The sequence below is a fragment of the Nipponia nippon genome, unplaced genomic scaffold (assembly GCF_047370975.1).
Source record: "Nipponia nippon isolate SJK-2023a ecotype South Korea unplaced genomic scaffold, ASM4737097v1 scaffold_8, whole genome shotgun sequence".
NCBI classification, from domain to species: domain Eukaryota; kingdom Metazoa; phylum Chordata; class Aves; order Pelecaniformes; family Threskiornithidae; genus Nipponia; species Nipponia nippon.
This window is the reverse complement of record NW_028262402.1, coordinates 14,187,092-14,203,134: the sequence shown is the minus strand read 5'-3', so window position 1 is coordinate 14,203,134 and position 16,043 is coordinate 14,187,092.

The window sequence follows — 16,043 nt, the reverse complement described above, 5'->3', positions numbered from 1 at the left end:
TGTCGTCTGCAAACTTACTGAGGGTGCACTCGATCCCCTCATCCAGATCATCAATGAAGATATTGAACAGGACTGGCCCCAGTACTGAGCCCTGGGGAACACCACTTGTGACCGGCCGCCAACTGGATTTGGCTCTATTCACCACCACTCTCTGGGCTCGGCCATCCAGCCAGTTTTTAACCCAGCGTTATACTTGTTTGCGGCTTTTGTGAATGTGCAGCTTCCATTAAAGATATCTGCACCGCTGCAGCATTTTTGTGGATATATCCTAAAAGCACGACATAGCACTAAAAAGAAACTCACCATGTAGGCATACAGCATATAATGACAGCTTTCCTTTCTTGCAGATTCTTCTGCCTCTTGCACTATTCCTACTCTTAAGTTCTATTCATCAACAAATTAATTCAAGGAAGAAAGTGGGTAATTGCATTGCTGCAGAAGAAAACTTAAAACAGATTTTCATAGCAATAATGGGGGCAATGTAGATTATAAACTAGCTATCAGAAATTATGTATGATGTTTCTCTGGCAACTAGATTGAAGTCAGAGGGGAGACGATCCATTAACTGACTTTTTAAGAAGACATAAACTATGGGCTCTCTTTCCAGTTTGGTTTTCTGGGGGCTGGATTCAGAGGGTTTCTTTTTCCTGCTTATCTCCAAATCTATGAGAATTTTGGTTTCATTTATTTTTATTACCAAACAAAATGAGCTATGCATAAATAACTGATGAAACCGAGTTGTCTGGAAGATTTCCAATTAAGATTAGTTTGTCATTAAATAAACCAAATGTTAAAGATTTTTTACCGGTGCTCCAACAGAGGAGAGCTTGGATGGAAGAACTAGACATCAGCTGCTATATGAACATACTCAGTTTTAACAAACTGAAGTTCCTCACGCTTCCAGAGGGGATTATTGGTTCACCTGTTGCAGTTCCTCCGCAATAATACACTTGACAGGAAGATGTAAAATATGCAGAATACTTCAAAAATATGCCAAAGGAAGGAAAATCATGGCAACACTTGTACAGTTAGATTAGTCCCCTCGAGTTCAATGAAGCTACCTACACGTATACAGTTAAGTACCCTGCCGAGGTTAAGCATATGAAAGTTAAAGTGAAATTCTAGATCCACTAAAATTCTTGGGAATTTTGATATGGTCTGGGATAAAGTGTTTTTTCCTCCAGACCAGACAGAGAAGTGATTTGAGAATGTTGTAGAAGAAAAAGCAGTATGATTTGATCATGATTGGTGGCTACAGAGAGAAAAAAATGTAAAAATGGAGCAAATTTCAGCCCTGAGACATGGTGAAGTGAGCAGAGCTCCAAAAGCAACAGTAAATGGTAAAGAGAGAAGAAAGAAAAAGATACTAGTACTAACTGTTCATTTCATTTCAGTCAATAGCAATTCATGATTTCCAGCTTTGCAGTCGTGCACTTGGAAAACAGTAGCCACAGTACCAGTACGGACCTAAGAGTTCAGGTAAAGTCCTGCTTTGCACTTGCAGCACGAAGAGCAGAAAAAAGTGGCTACAGTGGCTTGCTTGCCTGGTCCTCTTCCCCGCATATGCTCTTTATGGATCCTAATTCACGGGTGCTCCCTTGAAACATACTGCGTCTGTGGTCTGGTTAACTCCAGCAAGCCCTAGTAATGTCTAAATTCTAGCAGTTATCAGACTGGCTCTTAAAAATTGTGGCTGTTTGTGCTGTATGAAGAAAAATGCTACGTCTCATATCTCCTACCTGACAAGTCCATTGATTATCTCCTAATTCTTATGTTTGAGTAAAACAGAGTAATGATTCCCTTATCAGGGTTCACAATTCCCATAGGTTTTAGAGGAAGTTAGGGTTTCTATTGTACAGTCAGAATCAAAATGCATAAATGGACAATTATCTGAATTAGTGAATCACGTAACAAAACCTAGAACCTGTTGGTCTGTCTAATTCATCTTTTCAGAGCACATGCATTTTACTTCTGGGACAGTTTGATTTATTTGTTATCAGCTCCATTCATACAAATATTTGTACCAAAATACTAAACATTGATAGATCAGAAGACATATTCATGTCCGGTGGATTAAATTTTGAAGAAAGTTTGCATACTAACCAAGAAGTGCATGACTAAATATTTAGAACTTGGCTTGACCTTGACCTTGTGGGTTTTTTTATAAAATCAGTAAGTCCTTCAGTTGTACAGCTGGATTGCCAAAATATTCAAAGCAGTATCTGCATGTAGGGAACATGGAATCTCCTGAGTTCACAAGGAGACTCATATGTGTGGTCACTCTCAAGCACATGGCTTGCTTTGTTGTATGACATCATTGCCATTTTAGTGTCTGACTGTTACAGAGACACCATTAACTGAAGTTCTGTGGAGCATGATATAGAATCATAGAATCACAGAATCATTAAGGTTGGAAAAGACCCCTAAGATCATCGAGTCCAACCGTTAACCTAGCACTGCCAAGTCCACCACTAAACTATGTCCTCAAACACCCCGTCTACCCTTCTTTTAAATACCTCCAGGGATGGAGACTCAGCCACTTCCCTGGGCAGCCTGTTCCAGTGCCTGACTACCCTTTTGGTGAAGAAGTTTTTCCTAATACCCAACCTAAACTTCCCCTGGTGCAGCTTGAGGCCGTTTCCTCTCGTCCTATCACTTGTTACTAGGGAGAAGTGACCGACCTCCACCTCGCTACAACCTCCTTTCAGGTAGTTGTAGAGATATGTACTTCATTGCCTAATTTTTCTGTAAGGAAATTATGATAATTATTTGAACAAGACGGAAAGATTCAGAAACTTGGAAAAGAATTTACATCTTGGGCTTGACTCATTGCGAACTCAGGTGCTTCAGTGTGGAAAACAGAGGCAGAGCATGTAATTCTGACTAAGAGTGACAGGGAAGTGCTAGTTCTGCCAACTAGGGTAAAGAATTAGCATGTCCTCCCTGGAGACAGAGATCAAGAGCAGACAGGGGAGACAGCAGAGAAAGTCTTAGACATTATCAAACTTCAGAAGAAGAGTTAAAATGCAGATCACAGGATATGTTGTTGATAAGCAGCCAACCAAATCACATCCAAAGCACGGTACATGTGTGTACTTTACTCAAACCAACATGAGACCTTTCCTAACTGTGAATATCATTCTGATAGATATACTTGCAATGTTGTCATACTTGTATTGTTTAAGAGACACGAGTTGAGGTCTAACTCTGTAACTCTCACTTCTGAAGTAGCATTTATTCACACTAGTGGTTGCATAGAAGACAATGTGTTAAATGCTGTTCTAAGTAATGGTTCAAAAGATGAGCCTTCCTATTCAAGTCAATTAAATAAACACAGTATGCTTAATTTGAATTCATGAGAATTCATTTAATTAAAAATGCAAGCTACAGTTTTTCTGTTATGGGCCATGCATTCAATTATTCTCCGCAATTTAGTGAAAACCTGCAAGATTACCTTAGTCAACACTTGATGAGTTTAAGCCCAATTTAAGCTTAGCTATAAAGCTGAGTTTACGATTAAATTTAATTTGACTGGAATGCAAAAGGGTCAATTGTTGCTAGTTCACCAATTCTTGAAAAGCAGGATTAAAAGATAGGAGTTTGATTTGAATCAGTTCTGTCAGCTTATTTTCAAATGTCTGGATTTTAATTTTTTTTCTCACTACAATGGAAGTGAATACATTCAATCAAGGAAATTTTATTCTAGATTAAGTACAAAACCGCTCAGGTTCACCACTGCCAATCATGCTGACAGTTTCGATGATCTAGGCACACCGTATTACAACAAAGCATTGTGATTATATTAGAAAACAATTAAATGACCCTGAAATTTCTGCACCCAGACCTGGAAAGCAGGGTCTTTAAAATAATCATAAAAGGGAACACAGTTTGGGTCAGACACAAACATAAATATTTGTGTTTGGGGAATATATAAAGGGAAAAAAGTCAGCCAGTGTACCAAACTGTACCTAGGGAATAAGGGAAATTGCTACAGCTCAGGGGCCCCTTAATGCTGTATTACAGGCCATAACATTTCCCTTAGAGTGTTTCAGGACTTGTATCAAGAAAACGTGAAGCTGTGGAAGTGATGGGTATGAAATTAAATTTTTTTGGCTAGCTTCATAGGCTTAAAACCAAAAATTAAATTTTCCCTTTAACCATAATGAGTTATAACTTTCTCACTACAGAAAGAGACGGTCAGAATTTGATTGCCTCACAACTCTCCTTTTTTCATTTTTTTCAAAGCATTGCACTATGGTTTCTATCACAAACTCTAGCATCGTTTACTTTTTTCCTCTTTCAAATGCCTGCAGGGTTTATCTGGAACTTCACTTAAAGCCATATTATTTTACTCTGCCGGAAAGAGTCACGACTGTTCACCAACAACACATCTCCCATTCGTTTTGAAGAGAGCAAGCTTCAGTCCATTGTCCTTCATCTAATAATTCTCTCTTTTTCCTAGTATTTCTCATAACAGTGACCAAAGAACCAGGCAGTAAAAGATCTCTTTTAAAATGGTGAACAGAGCTGCTTCCTTATAGACACTTGGAGGGGCAGGGGGTGTTCGCAGAACTCAGTCTTTCTATTTTGCCACTTTGATGAAGCCTGGGATTCAGCAATCCTAGCATGTCATAAAAAGAAATTATGCATTTTTAACAAACAAACAAAAAAATCCTAAAGACAAAATCTTCCTAGATATACCAGATGAGTTCAGTTATGCCATATTTTACACTGATTAATGAAAATCCAATTCTGGCCCTGGAGAGGTAATTACCCCACCTGGCTTTGGCCAAGAATCCTGCATAGAATATCAGACATGCTTTTCTTGTACCTGTGTTGTCTTCCCTACACACCTGATTTGCCACTGTCAGAGACAGTGCTGGGTTAAATGGACTTTCGATCTGAGACCAAAAGACTGGGATCACTGTTTCATCCTTATGTTCTAACATAGCCATAAAAATACAATGTGCTGCTTCCTTCAATCTACTGGCTTATTTTTAACTGCATAATATTTTTATCAAGGATAATCGTGGTTAGTTCTTCTTGAAACTAGCGCTTCCTCCTCTTGAACAGCTGCAACTGAAGTATTTAAACCATGTGCAGGAGATGGAGGACTGGGAGCAGAAGGTCACTGCATGCCTAGGCAGCTGCACGTTACAATCCCGAGTGTAGTCACCTCTGCAGATGGCAATGGTTACTTGCTATTAATAAGTCAGTAATGCATTTCAAGTGGCTTTTGGTGGAAGCTTTTTTGGTTTGTATCTGGCACTTCTCAAAAAGAGAATGATCGTCCTTTTGGTGTTCTCTTTTTTTAACTCAGCAAGTGTACTCTGCCATTATATAGAGCTGTTCTAGAAGCAAATCTAAACTCTGATGAGTGCTCAAAGCTTATTATTTACTGCTATCAAAAAAATTACACAGCTGAGGGGAATTTCAACCTTAAAAAAACCAAACAAACAACACACCTTTATGAGAATATTTAGGATGGAAGCGCAAAAGAACAGCCTCAGAACTGTGGAATAATATTTGATGAGCAGTAGGAAAGATTCAAATTAAATGTTGGATGTTAATGATGTTAAATTTCCTCCTTTGGCCCCACTCAATCATTCATACATAGCATGTCTGACAAGTGTTCTATCTTTGTGAACACCGTATGATCACATCACACAGCTTGCATCATTTGCAAAAAGGTATACTCTCAGAGCAGAACCCTCTCCAGCAGTAATAGCGAAGGGTTCCAGAATTTTAAAGTTATTCTGAGTGTTATTTTTATGAAGAACTAATAAGAAACACATTTGAAAACTATAAGCCCTTTAAAAAAAAGTTAAGAATATTAGACTTTCTCACAAATGAAAAACATACTTCCTTTCAAAGTCCTAAATCTCAAAAACATCTTGTCAAATTAATTTCCAACCTTTTTTGGGGAAATGCATCTTGGGTCAGAGACTGCACATGAGAAACAAGAACAAGGAAGTTTTTTAAAAGGCGGTGTAGTCAACATCAGGCTTGCCATGAAAAATAATTACTGATCTCTGCTAAGAGGTTGACTGCAGAATTTTCAGTCCAGCTGTGGACTCCATGAAGCTGTGCTTCCCTTCAGTTCTGTGGTTTTGTAAATGGCTAGTTTTAATCATAATTTATATTTCAAAAAACAAAGGCAGAGCCATAGAGACGCAAGCTGGCAATTAAGGGTGGAAGTTTTTCGTCGTGGATTTTTCTGTGGTGTCTAAATGCTCTGTCTTGATTCCTGTGCTGCTGCTGAAGGGGACACAGGCAGCACACAGGGATTTGAAGCAGTGGAGAACTGTCAGAGGCAACGTGCATGGCTGCCACCAGCTTCTCCCTGAAGGACTGTGCAGAGCAGGACAAGCTCCTCTGCTAAGAGGCCAACGTGGGAACAGCTGATTAGACTGAAAAGCAATTTTCTCAAGCAAAGTAACCAGTGGAGACAACAATGGGAGGGTCTGAAGTTATACGCCTACAAAGTGACTTGATTTGTAAAGGCAATGAACGCATACCATCCTTCTTCACATCACTAAAAACTACATCATTTTCTGTCTTTGAAAACTGGTGCACATCTTGATCTAATTGTGCCTGATGAAGGATTTAAGATCCTGATACTAATTAACAGTTGGACACTTTATGCATTTCTAAAGCAAACGTGACTGACACTCACTTCAAGGTCTATTTACATTACCAGAGAGGTAAACTGTTATCTTGCATATGGTAACTTGATATAGTTGTTTGACTGAGACTACAAGTTTGGCTGATAAAGCAAATAAAGTTGATGCAATGACTTCTGTTTGGTGTTTGACTTGGTGCTCATAAGGTTTTGATTAAAAAGTGAGAGAAATTCAAAATCCCGGTGGCCTGGATGAAACCCCAGCTAACTGCTAGCAATGAAAATGTAATTGTGCACAAATAAATGGGTTTGTACTGAAAGGCAATGCGGCTGTTGGCCATTCTCTGCTTAACATAGATCGCAGATCTTGTATCTAGAACTAGAGGAGCTGCTATTAAAGTTTGCAGGGAGTGGTGCATAATGCAGGGCAAGCATCAGCCAAGCAGAATGATCAGCGCTGCACCTCGTCATTCCCCAGTGTTATACCTCTAGTTGACAAAGAGATACAGGATTAAGCCACTTTGATGACAGTCGCTGCTCTGTCTATACCTTAGTCAGGAGAGTCCCAAGGAAGATGCTGGTATCCAAGCAGCTGGAGGGTATTCTTTTTAAATATTAGAGTGGGTTGATGTAAGAGACTTCACCTCAGAGGACTCAGCTACTGACAAACTGAGGTGACACAGACAAGCTCACCACCTACTCTTACAGTGCCTGTTGGGACCATAAAACTTGCAGTACAACTGACGAAGGTGGTGTTAGTGGGATTGCCAAATTCACCATGCCTGCCAGAACGCAGCAAGCGCTGAAGGAAAGGGAAGGCAGCTTTCCACTAGGCTGTCCTGTCACGCTGATTGAGAGGAACTGCAAGGAAACCTGACCTGGAGGAGTGGGGGAAGAAGCACTGCTTACCTCTCCTTATGTGACTGGTAAGGCCACTCTCCCTCACAGCAGAGCGGCTAAGGTCCCAGCATCTGATATGCAAGTTGCTGTAGTCCAGGAGCCTCGTTGTGAACGTAAATGTGGCACTAATTCAGTCAAGTCCTATAACCTGTGTAATGTAAGAGGTTCAGATGGCTGATCATCATGGTTCTTTCTGCTGCTATTAGATTTCTCTCCTTTAAACCAATCTTTGTATTATTTTTCTTTTGTCTCTAGGGCACCAACTGATTCCATGCCCAACCATTTATTGATTTTAGGACCTTGGAATGCCATATATAATCTTGAGGAGTCCACTTTGTAACTTAATACTGAGCTAGCTACTTGGTAAGGACCCTACCCTATCTTTTTGTTATTTGCTGATTTTGGTTTGTTCCCCTTCTGTTTTAAAATCTGATCTCCAGCTGTCAAAAAAAAGAAAGATTTTTATCTGATGTGCTCTTCATTGACACTACAATGCAGAAGTATCAGAAACAATATGAAGACTAAGATGTTAATATCATATTGAAAAAATGTTTACATGTTTATTTCTAAAAAAGTAGTGCCCTTTATTTTTCTCTCTAATTATATCAGTAATGCAGTTTATTGTAAGGGTGCAGTTCTGCCATTGTGCTCATGCTTTACTGTAGTAATGTAGGAACTGTGAAATGACTCTGTCCCTTAGAGTACCATGTTTTGCTTTGTGTTGTCTAAGAGTGCACTTTCATTATTTTCTTCAGAGAAAGCATGTGGTAACTGACCTCAGTGCTTAAATACTTTGAAAAGTATTTCAAATTGATCAAGTTGATCTTTTGATAAAACATTGATACAATAGAATTGAATCTGAAGAATTTTGGCTCTGTGCCTTTACTGGGCTAAAGAATGGCTGGTGACAGCTGAAGTGAATCGGCAAAGCTGAGGTTTGAAGGGTTGCATTCAGTCATACTTATTTCTAGTATCATGTAATATTACATTGTTCTGTAATATTATACTGTGTAACATCTTCATTCATGACCTGGATGATGGGGCAGAGTGCACCCTCAGCAACTTTGCAGAAGATACCAAACTGGGAGGAGGGGCTGATACGCCAGAGGGTGGTGCTGCCATCCAGAGGGACCTGGACTAGGAACCTCATGCAGCTCCACAAGGGGACGTGCAAAGTCCTGCACCTGGGAAGGAACAACCCCAGGCACCAGTTCATGCTGGGGGCCACCCCGCTGGAAACCAGCTTGGCAGAAAAGGATATGGGTCCAAGCTGAACATGAGCCGGCAACGTGCCCTTGCAGCAAAGGCCAATGGTGTCCTGGGCTGCCTTAGGGGTGTTGCCAGCAGGTCGAGGGAGGTGATCCTTCCCCTCTCTATTCAGCACTGGTGAGGCCACACCTGGAGTGCTGGGTCCAGTTCTGGGCTCCCCAGTACAAGACGGACATGGATATACTGGAGAGAGTCCTGCAAAGGACCACCAAGATGATGAAAGGACTGGAGCAGCTCTTCTAGGAGGAGAGGCTGAGAGAGCAGGGAATGTTTGGCCTGGAGAAGAGAAGGCTCAGGGGGGATCACATCAGTGTGTATAAATACCTGCATAGAGGGTGCAAAGAGGACAGAGCCAGGCTCTTTTCAGTGGTGCCCAGTGCCAGGAGCAGAGGCAATGGGCACAGAATGAAACGCAGGAGGTTCTCTCTGAACATCAGGAAGCACGTTTTCACTGTGAGGGTGACCAAGCCCTGCACGGGTTGCCCAAGGAGGTTGTGGGGTCTCCATCCTTGGAGATATCCCTTCTGTGATTCTGTGTTATATTGCATTAAGACAGGATGCAAAGATGATATTGAAGAGCCACTACTCAATATTGCAAGTTGTTTCACTGTCTTTTATATGATTAAAGTGCTCTATGTTAATTTAATAGGATATTTCTCTCTCTCACCTGAAAACTGGTATAGATACTGACTCCATTTATCCACGTGATGTCTGGCATTTTTGATTTGGTACAGGTCTGCAAATCAGTACAGATTGATAAGAATGTACAAGTCTCCTTTTGCTTGACCTATGAGAAATTAACTGTTCATCTACATTCGGTCATGTTTGTAATCTAAGGCCAAAAATGCCACATTTGAAAAGAAATTTTGTGCTCCTGGGAAACAGAGGAAATTTGAAAGGCAACGAAGGTGAAGAGAGAGAAGGAAGAAACAATCAACCAAGGAGCGAAGTCCAGTATTTAACCATAGGTTATGGAGGTCTTCAGTAGATTGCTCTTCTGGAATCTAGCCAGACTATCATCTGACACAAGGTTAACAACTGTATGTGAAAGACTTGGTGGATCAGCTTAGTTCATAATTGATATTATTTCACAATAATCCTTGCAATCAGGAGTAACTGGCATTCTCATTTCCTGACACAGTAAGAAGTGGTGGACTAAAAAGCAATGCAGACAAATGGAGAAGGTCCCTTCAGGTCAGTGCTGTGACACTCCGTCAGCAGTATGGAGGGACACGTAACCATGTGCCTTTTGCTTTTGTTTTGTCTTTCATAATGGATCCTCACTGTTTCATTGTCCTCTTCTGGTACTCCACTATGTATCATGAAATGTTGTATTATCACAATAAAGACATCGTTTCCAAACTTTAAATTAAACAGAGAATACATACTATTGTATGTTTTCCTTTCACTTTTACTGCTAATATTTGTTTTTTAATAAATGCTTTCCATCACTGTTTAGATTCTGCTGCTTGATCCTATGGTGAAGTCATAAACCTGAATTTACATCATCGCAGGCTGTTGCCCTGGAAATAGCAAAGTTCAGACTTTGTACTCCTGCATAACAGCAATTTAAAGATAGATTGTATAGATTAAAATCTCATTTTGTGTGTTTAACAACCATGCTTTCTCCATTAAACATCTTTAGGATGACCAAGAAAAATGATGTGTTAAGTCATAGATTTATAAGGAATATTCAGACTTCAAACCTATCACAATTTAAAGATTATAATTCAGTTATTTTAGATCCCAAGTTAAAAGTGAGTTGCAATTTTTCTAAGGTCATATTGAAAGAAGTAACAGTATAGTTACATTTTTTTGAGAGTCAAGTTCTTTCCACAATTGCTCAGAGGTTCTGGGTAATATTTTTCAAAGTTGCTTGGCAAAACTGTATTTGAAAAAAAACCCATCCATTTTGATTTGAAACATTCTGCACCTAAGAAAATAAAGTGTGAAAAAAGAAATACTAAAGAATATCTTAATACATTTATTTTTAAACAAACTAACTGAACTCTTAGTTTTTCTATTTGATTTTTCACCTTACAGGTTCTAACCGTATACGGTAACACCTTGCAAGAGCATGTTTTTTCCAAAATACATCACAATTCATACTGATTAGGTACCGACTGATTTGTCACAGATGCACCCCTCATATTCCTCATTTAATCTGGATTTAAATATATGACTGGGGGAAAAGTACGGGGTGGTTTGGCTTACAGTACTTTCATTACGGCAACACTCTTGTCTGGCGTCTTGATTCAGCATCAGCTGAACTCAATGGGGCTTTCAATCAAGCCCTTAGTCTCATCTTCAGCAAAACAACTTGAGGTCTCTGCTTTCCAACTGCCTGAGAATGACAGGTGCTCAGCTGCAAGCTGCTTAGCTCAAATTCACCCCATATAAAATGGAAGTCATGCAACCTGATAGGTAGAGTGATGTATATCTGTCCAGCTAATGAAGGGCTCATTATTCTTATCTCAGAGTGGTTTGCAGACCCAGGATTTTACTCGAATAATAACTATAGCTTGAATTTGAAGGTAACCATGGTGACTTTAAATGCTTCACTGTATTTATGAGCCAAGAGACTGCTTTATCCAGAAATGGTCACCTTAGTGCACTTCTGCAGCTCTGTCCTATTGGACTGCAATGTATTTTGCTGTTAATTAGATTTTGAAAAGACCTGAAGGCTTCATACAGTGTTTAACACAGCAGCTCACCTCTTGCCTGGAGTGGGCTTCTGCGTTTCTCTACTTCTTAGATTCAGTGGCCTGTATTTCCTCCTCCATGTTATAATTCACAAGTCTGAATTTCTGCAAGACCTGAATTTCTGCAAGTTTTGATTCCTTCATAAACTTTTCCTTATCTATGTGTTTCTTGCCTGTAGGATGATAACCAAGATGTGTTTGCTCTTTTCTCCTGGAAGAGAAATATCCACAAGCAGACTGTGTGTATGTTCATAACAGAATGATCATGCCATGCAAACTGCTTTCGTTTATGTCTGGATGGCACCTTCATAATGTGTCCATCAGGGCGTTGTGTGAGGCACCTTTAAATTAACAGTTATCTTACCAGCCTGGCAGGGAGAGGGGATCTGTTTGCTGGTAGCAGGTGATTCTTTCATAGACATGAAACTGTGGCAACCTCTGTGGTTATTTTTATTTCAGATCACATAATTGCAAAATAATTCAGGCTGGAAGGGACCTCAGGACGTCTCTAGTCCATCCTCCTGCTCAAAGTAGGGTCAGCATCTGAGGTCAGACAGGGTCACTCACGGCCTTGTCCACTCGGGGCTTGGAACCCTCCAAGGACGGACACTGCACAAGCTCTCTGGGTGAGCTCTGCCACTGCTTGACTGTCCTCATGGGGAAAAAGTTTTTTCTTAAATCCAGTCTGAACCACTCGTTTCAACTCATGCCCATTGTCTCTCATCCTCTTCCCATGCACCACTGAGAAGAACCTGGCTCCTTCTTCTTATTTGATTGTTTACTCAGACCTAAGACATCATATACATTTTACAATGGGCAAAGGAAACCAACAGTGTCAGAATCATAACTGCACTGCGGCAGCAGCAGGAGAACTCACACTTCTATCAGCTGATAAATGAAAAAATATTTTGTCAAGCAATATTACAGCATATGCCATAAATTTTACTACTGAGCTCATACTAATTCATGTTATCTGAAGGCTATGTGATCTGTAAGCTTCTGAAGCATTTTTAGTGAACTTGAGGACCTTCAGTTATTTATGTTGTTCCAAGACTGTGGACTTCAACAAGAAACCCATAACACTGCAGAAGAGACAGACACTACTTTTAATATCAGAAGAGAGAACTCAACTTTTTGGAGCTTCTCTAGATAAAAAAATGAAAAATCCAATCATGCTAGAACCATTGTTAACCACAACAGATAGCATTAGCCAACTCTAAGCAGGTGGAAGAGATAGATGATTTTCAGACTTCTTTCTACAGATTAAATACATTTTTGGAAAATCTCACTGTTGTGACTCTAAAGACTAAGTAGCTACTAATGGGACAGCTCACCTTCAGAATGAGCCAAGACTGGAGATCAAGGTTGCAGAGACAGAGAGAGTGGGAGATGGGAGGTCATTTGCATCAATGGATGGCATTTTCACTCCAGCTGCTCACAGCTGGTCTGCTTGGAGCACTCTCTGGGATGGCGAGTGGCAAGCTGGAGAAGACGTAGCCAGAAATGTGCTAGGAATGAACATGAGTTTCTGGAACAATCTCTTCCACAGAAGTGGTGGGAGTAAAGGGCATCATGTAATACAGAATTTGATACATTTCTGAAAGAGATTATATGTTGTGATACCTGTCACAGGAAAAGGCTAGACTCAGTAACCCTAGAGGTTCATTTCTCTGCCATCTTTCTCTGCTGCTTCTTCTCTCAATTTCTCTCTTCATTCCTTGTCTTAACCTTTTCAGGAAACTGGAACACTGATTGTTTTTCCATTTATTATTATCAACTGACAGAGATATTTAAGGGTGGGACAGAAAAGCATAAGAGAGTGGGAAAGCATTCTGTAGAAAATCGGAAGGATGCCACAGCTGGCAAGTGTTATTTCTGAGGCATCCACAATACATGGACTGCTTTCCTTTCAGAACTGAAAGAGAAATTTTCACAATGTTATCAGTCCACTACTCTCTTTCTGGGTTGTCCTTTCCAGAATGCAAAAAAAGAGGGACAGGGGAAGCCTCACATGTTGGACTCAGATGGCCAAGGGGTGGTGGTGAACAGAAGGTTGAATATATTTCCAGCTGTGCACTGGAGTAAAGGACAAAAATCACACATTGAATAGACCTTTTCCAGAAAAGTTAATGAGAAGATATATAGGGGATTCTATGTAAAACAACACACATGAGTTTTCAGGAAGCATACAAGGTCTCAACCATAGTCACTGATTTTCATGAAGCCACATTATATATTTGGAAGTGTCTATTGTACTTCTGCTTCCCTGAAGTAAATTCCTGTTTCTTTTCCTCTCCTCTAAGAACCAATCAGTGCTAAATGAAACAATCCAGAAAAACTTGTCTTAAGAGTTTACGGCGTACCATTTCTGGCAGTAGCATTGGTGTTGGGATAGACCAGCCGGTATTGTAGGAATACGCAGGAACTATGGCGCCTTCACCAGGTGTACACATAAAGGTACTCAGTAAAACTGTGGACCTCTTCAGTTAGTGAATCATTTACGTTTCACCTTGGACCTAATCTAAAACTCATTTAAGCTGGCCAGATTCTTCTTGACTTCAATAACTTGGGATAAGATTTTATCAATCATTACATTTTACATACCTGAGAGAGCTCTTATTTTCTCTTACAGAACTGTAAGCAAAATAAACTGATTTCCAAAAGAGGTTATCCAAGCAGATGCAAAACCTACCTGAAAATAGTGTAGGTTGAGGAAAATAATGATTCCTTTATCAATAATATTTTTGAAGACTTTGTAGGAACTTTATAGAAATTATGTTGAAACTTTTGTAATTGTATTATGAAAGGCTAATCAAAATGTATTGCTTCTATTTCCACTTCTGCTGAGAAAATAATCGAATCAATTTAGAAAGTTTAAGCTGTAATAAATTAGAATCTGAACCTTAGAAGCCATAGAAGGATCATTTAAAAGACTATAAATTCTAGTGAAGGTAAGTCAAACACACTGACAAACCAGAAGTACTTTGGTAAATGCACATATGCTGAGAAATAGACATATAAATATATGGACCAACCAAGTGTACTTGAAATACTACTGTGTCAAAAATTGTTCAGATTTTGTAACATGCTGAAATCAGGGACATGCATAAGGACCTAGCAATTTTTATGAGTTTGGAAAATTCTTAGCACAGGTCAAAACTGAGGCCTTTACATAGACATTGTTTCTCATTTTGCACAACATCAGCTTGTGAACAGCTTCAGAAATCACAGAGTCTCTGGGGCCTTGAAAATAAGGTTTTGATATATACTGTAAATGCATAATGCAGAAATGCCTCCATCTGTCCACCCCCAGTGTTCACTATTCATAATGATGGAGGTAATCCTTGAAAAGGGGCATTTATTGGAAGTAATAGTGGTAGATATTGCAGGGTTTAACAAGCTCATTCTTGCAGAGTAGATGGATACATCCTCAGTAATAGCAAAATGCCCACATACATTACGAAGTTACTAACCTGGGTTTTTATAGTTCAGTAGGAACACTGGCCATAATATATTTAATATACTCCTGAGGAAAATGTCCTTAACTTCTGAGTTTGCCTAACCCTATAGCAATGTATCTGAGCAGGAGTGCCAAGTCTCAGTTCTCTCTGTACATATCCAGTTTTGAGATGTGGGTCACACCAGCAAGTTCTAGCCACATAACTACATTGGCAAGGAGCCAGGAAAGAGTATACACCTCATGAACAATGCTGTGGCAACAAAAAGGTTTTACGGATTTAGTTATCCTGTCACAAAAGTTTTTTTCAGTGATACAAGTTGTACTCCTTAGGGACCTGGTTTAGGGTATACTGGCAAAAATACCGCCTTCGCTACAATCAGCTATAGTACTTTCTACACATCTCACTTTACCTACAAGCCTCTTAAATGTACACAAAACATAGCAAAACATGAGAAATGGGTGGAAAGAGTAATCTCTAATAGTACGCATTTCATCCCAGTCAGCAACCAAACATTAATAAAACTAGATTTGTGGTTGGGAAAACATTGGTATGTTATCCATATGATTAATAAGCATCTTCACTACTTTTGCTAATTTTTAATCTTTTAGTTCTGAAATATTTGTAAATATAATTATGATTGAATGGTCTAGCCCAATTTATCTAATTGCCAGTCTGTTCCCTGGAATTTTCAGGTGATTTATAACCCCTATGATTCCCCTTTTGAAGTAAACCTTCTAGAAATGGTCAGCTTATTTACCTCCCTTTGAAGTAAATAAGCAGCATTGAGGTCAAGCATACACCTCAGTAAAAGGAGTTTAAGACATCTGGGCTTCTATGTGTATTTTTGCTCCTGAAATCTGTGAGCCCACATCTGCCTGTCTCTGAAACAGAGAAAAGTTCCACTCCATAGATGAAAAACTTGGGGCTAAGACTAAATGTGATAATTTAATATTTGTTTCAACTTGTTTTATTAGGAAAATATTTTCTCCATGTCTTACCGCTCACAGGCTTGTGTACATTAACATGTACATTAAAATGTACAGCTTAGCTATGTCTTACAGTCTGATATAAAAAGTATGCAAAAGGGAT